Below are 17096 nucleotides of genomic sequence, written 5' to 3' on the forward strand. Positions count from 1 at the left end.
AGGACCTGAAACAGGAGTAAGAGCTGCAATACATTAAATTCCATTCAAAAACCTCCAGAAATATCCATTACGTGTGGTAGGAAGTCCAGAAGTTTCAAACGACGGCTTCTCCATGAGTTAATCCAACATGACTTTCTAAACATGCCTCCCAGAACGCCCTTTAACACACGCTGCTAAAGTGAGGAGATTGGCTGCTAGGGTCGCTTCAGCTACCAAACTTAGTGATTCCAAGCTTCCAAAGCTACAACTTTAGCCAAGCTCATTGTCTCCCTAGGTATGGTAACTAGATATTCAACCTTCTTTGCCTACACAGGTCTCTCTTTCTTCCCGTCTCCCTAGATCAGATTCTGCTTGTTCTTTAAGGCCATGTGTAAACGCTACCTCGTCCACTAATTGGATCCCGCAGCCAGAATGAAGCTCTCTCCCCACCTTTCATCTATGGCTTGCTCATTGCATTCACTTCATTGTTTTCTATTAGTCATTTGCCCAGCGCTTTGGCTCTCAGCCGTGTGTACTGTTCCTTGCAACAGAATGGTGTTTTATCTTCCATTAACTACTCCCAGCTTCCAGCACTGCCCTCTGCACACAGGAAGTGGTGCATAAATACTGATTGCATTAAAACGAATGGTTTGAGGGCTCTCAAGAGAATTTGGACTGTAAGATGAACCATGACTGGTTTTTCAAATACAGTAAGCAGGCACTGAATTCCAAACCAGCCAGCAAGAGCAAAGGTATAATGAGTCTGTTCCAAAGATTTGATTTCAAAATAAATCAAGTCACATCCTCAAGCGAAATCCATGAAAGGAAATTATATCAAATTTTTCATTGATTGGCATACCTGGGTTGCTCAATAATTATTTTATTGGATGAATTTTTGGGTCAATATTGATAGAAAATTTTCTAGACAAAAGTTCTAGAAAACTAAAAATGTGTTCATTTCCACTCCCCCTTATATTATTAAATATACCCTTTATTGAAATTTAATTTGGCTTAACCCTCTGCCAGACACATTACAAACTTTATCTCATAATCTTCACAACACTAAGAGGGAAATATTTTTATTCTCTCTTCTCTGGGTAATATAACTTTCTCAAGGGCAAGAGGCAAGATAAGGATCCACACTCAGATCTTATTAAGTTCAGAAACTTTCCTCCCTCCAGCGTACAAAAATGCTCAGTATTTCAAAGATCTCAAAAGATTTACTCATCCTATGTACTACGTAGACTGTGTGTCTATTTCTCCTTCTTATGTTGGTCACTAACTATGTGCCTTTGGATGGTAAGGCAACCAACAGAACTTTGTGAGAATGATGGCTAACAAACCCTTTTTATGAAGAGTTTCAAGTGGAGAGGAACAGGAGGATGAGACAGAGGAAGGAGCAGAGCATGTCTTCTAAGCAGGATGTGACAGAACTGCAAGTGTGTCTGCTAGTCCTTTAAGGAAACTACAGAGACAGACTTGCATCTGATGAAATTCCTCATACACACAAGCATCAGCAAACCACTGCCACATGCCAAGGGCAAAGGGCAGAAAGTTTCACAATGGTCAGCTGCCATTGATGTGCTGAAGAAATCTGCGAAATATGTGATTTTGTCCTCCTATCTCCCTTTGTCAACACCCCCCTCAGCTCATACAAAGTGCTGCCTCATTTCCTTGGGCTCTGGGATCTTTATGTTTTTAGAACATCTCCCTATAAATCATCTCCCTTCTTGCCTCTCAGTATTCCACATTTAAAAATGAACCCCCTTCTCCCCAATCTCCTACCTTTATCCTGGACTGCCAATTTGTCATTGAGTGATAAAGTTATTTCATACTAAGGAGTGAATGACTGATAGACACTCTCTATCAGGGGAATGCACGTGAAAAAAAAGACACTTGTGATCTTAAGTGAGTTTTCAATTGGTTAAACATGTAGAATTATTTTGGAAGGTGAACTTGCAAGTGTTTTTGGTTTTTGTAGGGGGAGGAGTGTGTGGAGGGTGAAGTTCCCTGGATTCTTTCTTGTTTAATTCTTGTTTTCCAGGGCAGAAAATTAACAGCCACCATTTCTACAAGGTAGGAGACTCTTGATGTGACCTAGTTTTCTGTGATGGAGTAGCCTTAAAACTGTGACTTTGATTCCGATTCTCTCTGGTTTATCTGAAAACAAAACTCATCAATATATAAATTGAACTCAGAGAGGCTGGGGTCAAAGTCAAGCACGATATAAGAACAATGAAGAACCAAGGATGTTTAGGAAAGAAGAGCTCAGTGCCACAAAGGAGAGATGAAATGGAGCGCTGGAGTCAACACCACAAACAGAAGTTGTCATGGAAACCCCCATTGGAAGGCAGGCAGTTAGATTTTGGAAACTGGATGAAGCCAGACTTGATGGCAAGAGAGAGGCGGAAAGGCTGAAGCCCCAGAATGAAGTCAGACCCCGAAGAGGAATGGAGTCATCATGCTGCCATCGTGCCCAGGAAAGTGCACATCACTGTTACAGGACTGCAGCATGACAGATCTGGAAGGCTGATGTGTCCAGCCAGGAGGTCTATGAGTAAATGTGCTAGAATCTTCCCTTTGTGGCATTACAGTGCTCATGACTCATCTTGCAGAACAATGCGATAGGTGGGTGGAATCTCTTTTAAAAGATTTCCAAGAAGAATAGGTAGCATGTCCATATGTAATTTCTGGCAGAAATTATTCCTCCTCTCGAGTATTAAGAGTAGAGGCAGGTAAGACAATTGCTGCCGGGCGTTTTCACACTAAGTATTCCCTTTTGAATATGGACATAAGGATTGTGTAGGCATACCAAAGATTGATTTCCTCATTTTCTGGCTGGAACGTATTCTGAAATTATATGATTACACAGACTTATAACATTGGCACTCGTAATACACATGGATTGGTTTTCCATAAATTACCTCTTAAAGAAGAGTCTGTAGTTCTAAACATACACATGTGGTTACAAAAATTTTCCAGAGAGGAAAAGTAGAGAGCCTGCCAGAGGAAAGAAAGAACGCTGTCACAGCACATAGGAACTACAGAGGGCTGATTCAAAACAGAGTGCACGTGTACATTCTGTTACCTGAATATGGAAGAAGAGATTCTTCTGGACAGCAAATAGCATACACGAGGAAAAAGTAAAACAAGTCACCATAATGTAATATGTAGGGAAAAAAGACCAAGTGACTTCGGCAATATAACGATCTGTCATGAGTAGTGCTGACCAGACTAAATGGTCTATACTTTCATGTAAAATAGTACAACGTCTATTTATTATGACGCTAGTGACTTCCTTTTGTATTTGTGACTTATACCCTACCTTGAAGTTGGGTACCACAAGGACTTGAAGTGGAATGACAGGGATAGAAAAACGCTATACTTTTAAGCAATTCATATGTTACTAGCTTAATACTACAACCCTGACAGTCTCAACTAAGGGACATCCTGAAACTTCAAGATGAGGGTGGCAGCGGAAGGAAAGAAGCTAGGACAAAACAGGGACGAGGTAAGACCCAGCCCCATGGGAACAAACTTGGCTGTGTGATTTGTCAACTGGAGAGATGGCACAAGAATTCAGTGGTTAACCAACATTGATTGGAGCCAAAAAGCAGATTGGAGCCAAAAAGTGAATAAAGAATGAGAGCAGAAGTTTCCAGGTGGTAACAGATATCAAACTGAGTGATGGCAGCCCTTTAGTTCCAGACAGGTTGTCTAATCTGGAGCACAAGGTCAAGAGGTAGACTGGATAAGGGCACAGAGTTAAGTTCCCTGATATGATTGACCAGCAAAATTTAGGAAGGATACAGGGCCTTAGCCAAGTGGGCTGGGATCTACCACACAGGTTTAATTCTTTCAGAGGATTCAGAATACAGCCCAGGAACAGAAGCAGAAGCACAATCCCATAGATTGATGCAAGCACAGATGGGACAGAAAGGTTCTATCTCAGTGAGCTCGAAGCTGAGGCTCGGCTTAAATTCATTTCCAAATCATTGGCTACCTGATTTGTGTCAATCAAGATTTGGCCAGAAAACTAGAAACGATTCCAGATATTTCCAGAAGAAAAGATTTAATGCAGGGAGTTAAAAGCCTACAAAACCTTTGGTAGACTTGGAGGACAAAGGTCAGTGAAAGCTGCTTTTAGAATCTAGGAACTCAGGAAGTACAGGAATTGCAGGAGACTATAGTCAACAACCTCAGATGCTGGCTGATCACAGAAGGACCCCTGGAAGCCAGGGTCGAAGGCGCACTTGGCCTCTGAGAAAGCCTGCACACCTGCCTGCTGCTGCTGCAGCAACAGTGTTGATGTCAACCTCTCTTCTACCTTTGCGTCTCCCCGGAGATTTTGTCTTCGGCACAGTCTAAGGCGGAAGCCCCTGGAAAGGCTTCTGGGAAATGTAGTTTCCAGATTTGACAGCCCTTGGGGTTCAGGAAGGACACGGAAGGAGGAAAGAGATGATCTGGCATGAGGCCTAAGTGAGAACCACTACTAATATCCTGCTTGCTAGTGGAGATGTGATCCTGAAAGGAGTCCCTGAAATGGGTTAGACGGACCCAGGATGTTGGTAAGGCTGAGTCTGGGTGGGATTGATGCTGGGAAGCAAAGTCCAGTAGATGCTGCAGAGGCAGCTGAGTGCTGTGAAAGAGCTTGAAAGGATGAGTGTGTGGGACTACGTAGGGAGAGAAAAGCCAGGAAGGAGGAACATTGCGGGTGCAATGTCATGACCTCCAGGAGCCACACGATCCACGTTCTGTTTTAGAACTTTCATTGGAGAACGGAGCATAAATGGGAGTCAGAAAGCACAACTAACTGGAGGCAGGCAAGCTAGAAGGAAGATTCCTATAGTAATCCAGTCATTCAACTGATAGTTATCGAAAATGTTTTATGAATAAAACATTATTCCAGACCAGGTAAAAATTAAAATAGCCTGAATTAGGGCCATGGTGTTGGAACTGGAAAGGAAGAGGCAGAAATGTGAGACTTTGAAAAGGAAGTTGATAGACCTTGACAACTCAGTGGATAGTAGGGAGAGGAAAGAGGTCACACAGGACTTCCCACTTTGTGATCTGGGTGACCCTGTGACTGCTACTACTAACGGAGATACGGAGCACAGACTAAAAGTTGGATTTGAGTAGTTCTGTTTTGGGTCTGTCGGGTGTGAAGCATGTCAGGATGTCTAACGGAGACGTCCAGTAATTCACTGGAGATGCGGATGTGGGTCAGGTTAGTCTTCCCCACTCCTGGTGGACCCACAGGGTAGGCCTTACGTGCAGAGGGAAGTAACAATAGCCTCCATGTGTGATTTTGGATATTTCCTAGTCATATTCCCTAACCCAGTTCAATGTTTGAAATCCAACTATTAGCACTTCACACCAATAGCTTAAAGTTAAAGCCCTTTCAACTTTTGCCCTTGTGTGCCTCCTGCAGTGTGGGAGTGTGGGATTGCTCCTTCCAGCACCACCAACCTGAAGCCAGTCCTGAGAATTTATATGTCCCAGTTACTACTGCTCTCCGATCTAAGAGTATGGCCAGGAAGAACTGGAAACAGAAGAACCTTCCAATCCCACACGATGCAGTGACAGTCAGAGAGACAGGTAGGGCTTGTAGATAAAACATTCCTGCAGTTTCTCTTCTGTCTTCATGGGCTCCTTTCCTGCTTTAGAATTTTTATTTCTTTATTAATAACTTGATTGCTGAAATCTTAGAAAATTCCAAGCCTATTTCTCCCATCAAAGCAAAAGGAACTCATCAGATGGAATCATGACTCCATTAAGACAGAATGGTGCATCTCCATTAAACTATGATTTACATCATAAAACAGATTAACAAAAATGGAAGCACTCTGTTGGCAGGGAAATACATAAAAGACTCTTTTAGGGCTATCTAAATTACATGAAATAATATTGTGAGAAAACCTGGAGCGAGAGAAAACAAGAGACAGAGAAAGGTATTGATGGAGAAAAAAGCTGAGCTGAAAACCCACGAGCCAGTTAAGTGGTGTGACTCATAACTCTCAGTTTTGGGTGGACAGCTGAAGCCAGAGAACATTCAGAGCTGCAGACAAACACTTAAATTAGGCATATCTTGGTAGAGCAAGGGCTCCCACTGCAACGGCCTGTCCTGCAGCTCATATGAGGTCATTATTGGTATGCTGATTAATAGAGCTCCTGAGAGCCCCTCCTAGCCAAAAGCAATGGGTTTTACAAATGGCTCCAAGTGGACCAAAAGTACTGCTCATTTCAATCTATTCCAAAGAGTTCAGGAAAACAATCATATGCCAAGAACCGTTGTATTTTCCATATAATTCTGATTGCTTCGGTGAGAAAAAGTGGGAAAAAAAACTGAAAGTAGTGATTCCTACTGTTCTCCAGAGCTATAGGTTAGTATGGGGCCTAGAACCTTTTTCAGTCCCTCCACCAGGCTTCTTCATTTATTTGTATAAACATAAAGACCTTTGGCCAAAAAGTAGTTTGAAAACCTCTGGCTTAAAGAATTGATATGTCTGAAAGAATTAGACGTTAGATGGAAACAAGATACAGAAAGGGACGTGAAAAGATCAATGGTCATATTCCCCTGACAAGGGGATTACTTCGATGATGCGCTGGAGCCAGCTCATTTGTAAGAGCTCGCAACAAACAGTCTTGTACATCTCTTCCCAACTCTATATTCAGTGACGTCATGTTACTAGCTTGAAATTGGCCACGGTAGGAGTATTTACACTGCAGAAATTGGCAAATGGCACAAATCAGGGGCTTTTCTTTTCTTTTTTTCCCTAGAGAGCCAGTTATAAAATACTTACCACCACAATTTAATCCAAAGATAATTTGGTCAGCAAAACAGCCAAAGGCCTGCGAAGCTCTGATTAATGGCCTTCTGGGCATGGTCAAGTTAGGGACTGTTAGGAAGTTTGTAGAATCTGGGAAGAGGGAAGAAGTTCTGCTTGGAAAATACTCCTTTGTTATGTAGTCATAGACAAGGCCATAGATGAGGGATCTAAGAGTGGATGTGGAAAGGACCATGTGGTGTGTGGTAAGCACTGCTCAGACACGGAGTAGGGAACCTTCCTCACTTGACCAAGGACTCCAGCCAGATAAAGGAAGTTGAGAGAGTCAAACCAGCTGAGACTCAGAAGGACTCGTGCACAGGGCATTCTGACAGCTAACCTCTGCTTCCTCTGGAGTTCAGACATAAGAAAAATGGGCTTCAGCCACACATTCCTAAGGCATCACAGAGAAGTTTCCTAGAGCAAGGATCAGCAAGCCCTGGGATGAGTAACCGAGTGACGTGGCAGAAGCTCTTTCTGAGAGACTTTGGATGGATACCATCTGTCTGTGATGTCTGCGGTTCCCGCCCGGCTGGAGCAAAGATTGGGAAATCTCTTCTGCTCCCTTTCTGGGTCCTAAGACTCCTCTGGCAAGATGTGTTATTAACCCTGAAGTGGTTTCCAGTGGGGAGGAGGAAAAGTAGAAGCTGCCAAACACAGAATAAGAAAAACCCTGGAAGACCAACGGAAGGAAGTTTCGTTCAACTTTGAGGGAGAAGGTGATTGTTTGAATGAGTCTGGGGCCAGCCTGCCATTGCTTGAAAAGCCCTTTCTAAGTCCCTCTGAGCCAAACATGTTTAAAGCGTGGGGATCAGCTCAGGCAATCAACACACAGCACCGGGGGGCCATGGAGTGCACTTCCTATTTTAACCAGCTGTCTGGCAGTTGTGTGTCATTGTCGCTGGGCAGCCAAGCATGACAGTGCAGGCAATAATGCTTGCTCATCTCAATCCTGCAACCCAAGTTCAAAGGCAGTGTCCTCCCCAAGAAGGCTGAGCTCAGCCACATTTTTCCTAGAGGGCAGCATGCTTTCCTGATGGCTTAATCTGGAAGAGTAAACTTTGCTTCCACAAGGAAACACTGACTTTATTTAGAAAAAGCTTTGGAGTACGGGACGGTGGCTTTAAGAGCTGATACTCCAAATAGTTAAGAAGTATGATATGGACACTGACCCAGCAGCACAGATGCTGGCCTCGGTGCTCGAGACCCCTTGCCTGCCAGCCTTAACCCCTCAGATGCCAGATTGTGGGGAGACCTGGAGGGTTCTGGAGCTGGAGCCTGAGTTCCTGGGCAGCAGAAAGACACTCTGGGAGTGAGAGGAACACTGCCACTGCAGAAATATCTCAGCGTCTCATGGCTCTGGAAACTCGACCATCTAGGACTACATTGCCCAAAGGGAAGAGTCTAGGATTTATATTTATATTTCTTAAATACGTGTTAGATTTCAAGTAGGTTCTTTATTTTCACATCTCTCTTAATCTTTTCCATTTTTTAAGAGCACCCTTTGATGTCACTGTGATGACGTTTATTTATTATCTTCTCCAAACCTGCTACGACACTAGTACCTTTAGACACAATACTGATTCACGCTCAATGTTCTATATTTGGGAACTATCTGAGAAGGATCTGAGTCTGCATTTAGCCCTAAATAGCTACAAATAAGGGAGGAGCAGCAGCATCCTTTCACAAGCCTTTGTAGGAAGTGTCGTGCCAGGAGTGGTATGACATCCAGGAGCTACAGGTGTCAGAAGAGCTATAAGTGAGCGAGGAATCCAGGTAGTAGCTGATTACAGACTCTAAGATGTGTACTATGGAGCAGTCCCCCCGCTCCTTCCAGATGGGTTGTACGGAAACATTTCAGCGTGTTTATCTGTCTGCCCAACCCTATTTAGCAAAAAATGATTGCTCTTTGCTTCTTGTTACCATGCTCAGATGATACTATGGCAACCAGGCTGCATAAAAGGGACTGAGGAGGGGGGTAGATGCTGCTTAGCAACTTGAAGATTTTTAAAAGGCAAGTACTCATTTTAACAGCAACAGTTTTTAAAATGCCAGCTTTGAGGAGAGAAAAGAGAAGAACATTAGAGACAGCAAATGGAATGACACAGGAGAGGAATTAAAGAAAGCTCCTGGGAGCGTGGCAGGGTCTCTGTTCACTGACGGGGAAACTGAGGCGCACAGGGGGTGAGTGGTGTCTTCAGGGTCAGTGACCTAGTCAGGGGCAAGGTTGGAACTAATATGTAGACATCCTGATTCCAAATTCCACATGCTTCATCTCATCATGCTTTTCCAAAAGTAATGAGAAAATCTGAGAGGAAAAAATTTTAAAACCACATGAAACTGTCAACAATACAAAAAAAGATGGACATCTGTTTTTCAGGTGGATACTGAATGAAAAGGACAAAAATACATTTGAATGCATTTATTTAGGGCAAAAAGTGGTGACAAGCAGACAGTATTGAATTCCGATGTCCCTTGAATGAACTGGAGGTTGCCTGTTTCTGGAACACACAGCAACTGGAGGAATTCCCAGACACTGCAAGGATTCAACACAGAGCGGGTGGAAGAGAGGGGAGGGAAAGGAAGGGAAGGAAGAAAAGGAAAGGGGAGTGGAGATGAGAAGGAGGGGAAGGCTTGTTCTGACTTAGGAAGAAACTGAGTGGGAAAAACAGGCCTCAAAACAGATAAGCACGTCCTTTTGACCAGGACTGTGTAACCCAGGATGGTTCAAGCTCCTACCCGCTTCCTCACTGACTGATAATTACATTTCCCAGCTCCTCTTTCAGCCCAGCGCTCCACCCTGGGAAAGAAAGTGGCTTACAATTAAGCAGTGCTCAAACATGGAGTGACTGTGGCATTAAGCTTCATGAGAGTGTCCAATAACGGCGACAATGACAACAATAAAACGTACTATGTCCAGCTAATGAGCGCTCTCTGAGGCAGAACCTGATAGACCGGGTTTCTCTACCTTATGCCCTTTCCTTAACCATCTTGGCGTTTAAGAGATGCCATTCAAATCAGTTGGAAGGCCTAAATTAGGACCAACCTATTCTCCACTAGCAGAAGCTTTGTCTTTGTTTTGGGCACTTGTAGGGCGTGTAGATGGAGGTGCGTGTGCGTGGAAACCAGCCGTTGGCGGAGTTTTCCGCTCTGCAGTCCCTCCTTCGCTCATGCCTTCCACAAGCATCACAAGCATATGGAGGGCCTGCCGTGTGCCAGGTGCCCAGCGCGGCCCGTGCTGGGTCTCCTCACTCCTGTGCCTTCTGCTGCCCTGCAAGGGGAGGACCACAGTGTGAGGGCCTCAGGACTCCGAGCCCCTACGGCGCCTCCCAGAAGAGGCCACTGTTTCCTTCCTGCTAATCACACAGAGCTGACAAGACAAACACAGCTTTGGGTTCCAGCGGTCAGAACCAAGACACATGCCGGCTCTTCTCTGCCTTGTTTCCACTTGCTCCTAATTGTGCGGATGCAGAGGCAGCAGGAAACAGTAAACAGACTGCTTTTTCGTGGACTCACAGTTAGCGCGAAGGGTCTAGGCTCTTAGTAAGGCTCCTCCTGCCTAACCAGACGCCACCTAGCATTAGTTCTTTATAAAGGGCCAAGAGTTTGAAGTTGGGGGAACCCTGCCCTTACTCATGACACAATAAATATGAAATGAGCGAACTTTTGGGTTCTAGTCCTAATTTCCATTCGCTCCCCCATCCAGCTTTTCATCACCCCCATCCCCATTTACAGCATATGGCACCACATTTCTTAAGAGCCCCAAACATAGCTCCCCACATCCCTTCACACGGTTCTCACTTCACCATGAGGCGTTCACATCACAGAGCAACGCCTTCCATCTCGGACCACTGCAGTCGGTGATAACTGTGACTGACATTTGTAAAGTATTTTAAAACGTGCAAATTATTTTCAAATTCATTATCTCATTGAATAAAAAAACAGTTGTTTAGAAAGCAGCATCTGTTTTTATAGATCACAAGAATCAGAGAAGTTGCATAGCTGGGCTCCTCCAGCTTGACCCACCCCGGTGACCAGGAGGGAGCTAGTGAGGTTTGGGATAACGTCCCACTGCAAATCCCCTACTCTTGAACGATCTGGAAACCTCCTTCTCTTGTGGCTTGTGTTAATTAAACCTAAACCTGCCTTTTAGAGGAAAGTAAAACAAATACACTCTCTCTTTCAAATATTGTCCTTCCAAATATTTGAAGGCAGCTACTGGCTGCCCACCAGGGTCTTTCTCCCCACACTTGAACGTGCACAGAAGTCACGGGGGTTGGGGGGGTGCGGGGGGTGCTTGTGAAGCTGCAGATTCTGGTTCAGCAGTTCTGGGGTGGGGCCTGATGCTCATTCCTAACCAGCCCATCTCTTCCCAAATCAGTTGCTCAGGAGAGAAAAACAGTCATACCCTAGAGAAAGACTAGGGAATTCTTTTTGGTTTCCTGCTCCCCTGCATTTATAAAAGTTCCTAACTCACAGTCGAGTACTTAACAAATGTGGAATAATGTTTGGACCGAAGGGAGGTAGACACAGTAAAATAAAATACCTCCCCTTCTTCAACCAGCCCCATCCTCGGTTTAGAAAGAGCCTTTGCCTCTTACACCTTACTAACACCTCTAAATTGGGAATCCAAGTGGCTGCCTTAGGCGGTGCTGAGGCGCTAACGGTCAGACCCACTATGAGGTGCCCAGCACGGTGCCTGGTGCAGGGGAGGGAGATGCCTTACGAAACGTAAGGATTACCCCTCAAACAAAACCCAACCAAACACAGCAAAAACTGGAAAAAGAGCTGGGCACATAGCAGTTGCCAAAACCCTGTGTCCTCAGTGAAAATGCCTCCATTGAAAAGAACGCGCTGCAAGGAAGGCTCCTTCGGCCTCTCCCGAAGGGGAACATAATGGCTCGCTGTTCGCACTCCCGGGGCGGAGGAGAGCCCGGGCGGTCGTGCTTTGCTGCCCTCTGCTGGACGGAACGCTCAACCTGCGCCAGCGAGTCTGGTCACATCGCTGCAGCTCCCAGGGGTCCCGTGTCCTCATCCAGCAGGTTATGCAACACCAGGCTGCAACCAGAGCACGTTTGAGAAAAGGAAATCACTGACTTCATGGCGCATCGATTAAACTCGTGATAAGAGAAGGAGAGGATAAGAAAAGAGCAAGTGCCTTCCCAAAGTAGAAGGCACCGAGCCATGTACGTGAATTCTGTCTGCCCAGGAACCTTGAAGAGCAGGGGGCGTGACTGCTGTTTTGTAAATGAAGCTCAGGGAAGATTGGGTACATTACTGAAGGAAACATAACTAGGGAGAGACTGGCTAGGTTTTGAATTAGGGCCTTTCTGACTTCAGGGTACCAGGTTTCCACACCTGGCTCTGCCATTAATTAGCTGTGGGCCCTGGACCAAAGAGTCGTGTTGGGTCTTGGTGCTCTTCATCTTTGGAATGAGGGGTTGACTGAGGTGAACTTTGAGTTCCCTTTAAGCTCTCACATTCTGAGTACAAGCCTTTGTTACTATTTGTTCTTGTTGCATGGAAATGGACTATGAGATCATCTCCCCCAGGGGGACCGTGCATTTCTCATCAAGCAAAGCTACTGGGAGACAACTCCCACTCCTACCCGGCAGCCCCCAACAAGCCAGGTCCCCCGCCCTTTTCTCCAGAGGCTACTCGGCTTCCATTCTCCTCCAAATAATGTCAAAGGCTCGAGGTGTGTTCTCTAACAGGCCTTCCAGCTTTACGGTCTGACCACTGGTGAAATGTACCAAAAGGTCAGCCTCACTCACCAAGACACACAGTGTATGTGGAAGAGAAAGGAACATTACAAACTGAGCAGATTTATCCCAAGCCCATCGGAGCCCAGGAGCGATGGACATTTTCATTTTCTCCAGAGTGAGTCCCTGAGGTCTCACCCAGGGTGTTGGTGGGACCATTTACCTTTTCTAACTGCTTTATGGAGGTGTGATTGACAGACAAAAAGCTGTAGAGGTTTAATGTGTATAACTTGATGTGTTTGGAGATAAGTGTGCACTCGTGAAACCATCATCACAATCAAGGCCATGAACTTATCCATCATCTCTGAAAGGTTGCCCTCGCCTGCTTTGTTGGTTGGTTTGTTTTCTTTTTGACCATTCGCCATTTACTTCAGGCATATTTGTTCTCAGTCTGAATTAATCCTCAAGGAGTTTTAGTTTGGTTCTTTGCTGGTATGAGGGGGTGGACATTTCAGTCCTATCTAGTTTGGATGTTGACTTATGACATTCCTCCAGTTCACTGGAATCTTCAGCTCATAAAATACTTTAATGATCTCTTTTCCACATGGGGCTATGAAGCATCTCTGTCTCTCAGACAATTTAATGGAACATTTGAAAATTCAAAGACACACAAACTGGAAGGCACCTTAGAGATTATCTGATCCCATTCTCTTATTTTATGGATGACAGTCTGAGCTATTTGTTCAAATAAGCATAGTTTTCTAGAAACAATAAAAAGAGATGGACTGAGCATCTTTCCCCAAACTTTGGAGGGTGCCTTTCATCCGTCAGCTGGAAGGCATTAGGAAAGCTGAGTCAACACAGCATCAGGGCAGTCACGAGAAAGTCAGGATTCAGCCTGATTATTATATTCACCAGCCCAGAGTCAGGTCTCGTGCCAAAAATCTATTAGCGCCTTTTCCAGAGCTCTCCCTCTGAACATGGTGCCTGGAGGGCTCCTCTGGTCTCATGAAAACACTAAACCTCAGATGATCTAAAGGGGCCTGAATGACGTCCACCCCTGAACTGATGATAAAATACCGATCAAACCCTGATCAGACCTCCTTAGTCAGGCAGCCAAGTTGCAGTCGGAGACTGGCAGCATTTCTAGGCTGAGAGCACATGCCAAACGTAATTGAACATGAGTCTGATAAACAATGATGGACCACTGACAGACCACGGTGCTGGCAGGACAAGGTTCCCAGCCGTCCTGGAATTACAGGGAGATACTGGGAGGTCCGGCTGCACCCCAAACACTACTATCCCAGCTTAGAGAAAACTCTTACTCCTAATTCCCTTAAAAGAATTTTAACCATTTCATTCTGGGTTTTTGTTTGTTTACTTGTTGGGTGTTTTTTTGTCCCATCCACTATTTTCCACATTCATGTGGAATTTCTGTGGCTTGTTTTTTCTGTCACACCATCCAGAGCAGTAAAAAACCTACAGAGGACCAGGCAGCACCCCAGGGTGACTGGAAGTGTAGAGGCAGCGTAAGGGGGTTTTGGAAGCTCCAGGGTGAAGTTGGCCCATGTTCCAGGAGCATATTTGTAACTCATCATTTTTGTTTTGGGGAGGAAGGAGGAGGAAAAGGTGGAACTGACGTATTATAGGTAGCAGGGAAATTTCGCATGGACTTGTAAGATAAAGCATAAGATTTTAAGGAAATTCCTTGTTTGCCGCTGATTGCTTCCAGCTATTGACCCCTGGGTGACTCCCCTCTTGGGGGCCCACATATGATAAACGTAAGATGAGCTATTTCGTTCCATCTACAATTTTTCTTGGAAATATGATTTCTACTCTTTCTACTCCTGCCTACTGCTATTACTATACCACCACTCCCTCTCCTTCTCCTGATCACATGCCCCCCTTTTCCTTCTTTTTTAAAAGTTGGGGAAATCCTGGGACTCCAGGGCTGGGGAGCATGGTAGGGCCACTGCTTGAGTGCTGCAGAACCTGAAAATATGGAGCTTCCTTTGACTTCCCACCTTAAGACACATCTACAGGGGCAGGCCTGGTGGTGCAGCAGTTAAGTTCTCACGTTCCACTTTGACAGCCCGGGGTTTGCCAGTTTGGATCCCGGGTGCAGACCTATGCAACACTTGTCAAGCCATGCTCTGGCAGGTGTCCCACATAGAAAGTAGGGGAAGATGGGCATGGATGTTAGCTCAGGGCCATTCTTCCTCAGCAAAAAAGAGGAGGATTGGCAGTCAGTGTTAGCTCAGGGCTAGTCTTCCTCAAAAAAAAAGGCACATATACATAAGAACTTATAATGGCTGAAAATGATAATTAATAATACAGACCAAGCTGCCAACTCGGTGGCCATCAGGGCCTGCCAGCTTGTCCAGACCCCCCCAGACGTTCCATGCTGATATTTGAGTGACACTCGGGGGAGGTGGATGAGGCTGCCCAGGGCCAGCAGCCTTGGCAGAGGGTCCAGCCATCCCAGGCCTTTCCTTCGGAACTGAGGGCCTAATACCACACCCGTAAACCATCTGCGGCACACCAGAGGCCAGGTCTAATTTAGCCTACTCAGGGCAGCAAACAATTTTAAGTTTCTCGGTTAGGAAAACAGCAGACTTCTCTTTGGACTGATTAATCACAGATGCGAAGGAGCTTTTACTGGAAGTCTGCATGTGACAGAGATCCCAGGGAAGTCTATTATTTTCTCTCTGGATTCTGAGACACCACTTGCTGGTGTTTCCAAAAGGTTTGAGGCTCGGTCTGCTCTTAAGTGGAAAAAAATGTCATTTGTTCATTTGTTTCATTTCATTCATTCAACACATATTTGTTGAATTCCTACCATGTACTGTGCACTCTGCTAGGCACTGAGGATACAATGATGAACAACCATGGACGTGTTCCCTCCCGCCATGGAGCTTTCCAGCTAGAGAGGGACACAGATAAACAAGCTGACTTGAAACAGCACGACAGCAGAAAGAGAGAGTGATATACGGCACGAGAAAGCAGATTCTTGGTCTGACTTTGGGAATCAGGAAAGACTTCCAGAAGAAAGTGCAGGGACCAAGCTAAGAGCTGACAGGATTAGACGAGTTAGATGAGGGTGGTGGCAAGAAGGTTGCAGGCACAGTCGCAGGGACCGGCAACCACCAGGTGGTGCTGAGGGTGGAAGGTTGGGAAGACAGTGAAGGAGATGATGACTGGAGGTCTGGCAAGGGCGGGAGCAAGAATCTGCATCATCAGTGACATCCCAGCTTAGTTGAGCAGGGTCAGCCCCGCCTCAGCCTCAGGGTCCCTCCTCATTGTTTTTGGCTGGTGGGGTCAGGCCCGCCTATCCGCTGTCACTTCATTGAACTGGGGGCTGTGCTATAGATGCACTCTCAGTTGCTAGGCTCAGTTGCATAGGCGACTATGTGAATAAATAGAAGGCTACCGGCAGCTGGATTAATGTCAGCCACTCTCCTCCCAACCGAGACTTACAGATGTACAGATGAGGCCTTGGCCTCCAGTGCTCACCCCCGCTGACCAAGGGGAGGGGAAGATGTGTTATTCAAGCTGGAAACTTGCCTCAGGAGAAGCAAAGCACATAAACAGGGATTTCTTGCTCCTTTTTTTGTTTTCTGAAATGTATTCCCAGATCTTCATGTTCTCAAAAACTTTTATCGCCATGTGTATATACGTGTGCATGCACGTGTGAATGTGTGTGCATCTATGTCACATGGCCCTCCAGTGTTGGGAGGTATTGGGACAAGAGTCTCAAGAGGTCTGAACATTCCTGCTCATCTATATTCAGGTCTGATCCCAAGAAACCTGAAGGCTAAATAGAGGAAATACAGTTCGAATTGGAGCAGGCAGCATGCACACAGCCATCCAGGCATCCGCAGACTGTGGGCGCTTGAGCCCGGCCCCTGCCTGATGCTGGGGGCGCCATGATCAGACTCTCCTCTAAATGCAGCTTCTTCACAGACAGCACTGACTTATTTATGAACCCTGGATTCCCTTTTCTTCTTGCCTTGCAAAAATATTTCTTGAGAACATCCTATGCACAAGATATTATGTTGACAGCTGGTGATAACTTCATACACTGCTGGTGGGAATGTACAATGGTGCTGCTGCTGTGGAAAAGGGTCTGGCAGGGGGTAAAGTTGACTACACTAGAATTAAGAATTATTGTTCAACAAAAAACTCTACAGGGTATAAAGACAGATCACTAACCGGTATATATACACAAAAACATATGTAGCTGGAGAAAGAATTAGTATCCAGAATACACAAAAAAACGCACATAAACCAATAAGAAAAAGACAAATAATGAAACATAAAATGGACACAAAACTTTGACCAAAGGGGAAACACAAATACCCAATTAAAATCTGAAAAGATTGCAAGCCTTTTAGTAACTGTGGAAATGTAAATTAAAACCACAATGAACTACTTTTTCCTACTATCCGATTGGTAATATTAAAATTCCTGTCAATTCCAAGTGTTGGGGAGGATAGTGAACTGGCAGGAGTTTAATGACACAAACAATCTGGGAAACAATTTGGCGTTATCTAGACATATGGAGACACATATCCCCTAAAATGCACCA

The sequence above is a fragment of the Equus quagga genome, chromosome 6 (genome assembly GCF_021613505.1).
Source record: "Equus quagga isolate Etosha38 chromosome 6, UCLA_HA_Equagga_1.0, whole genome shotgun sequence".
NCBI classification, from domain to species: domain Eukaryota; kingdom Metazoa; phylum Chordata; class Mammalia; order Perissodactyla; family Equidae; genus Equus; species Equus quagga.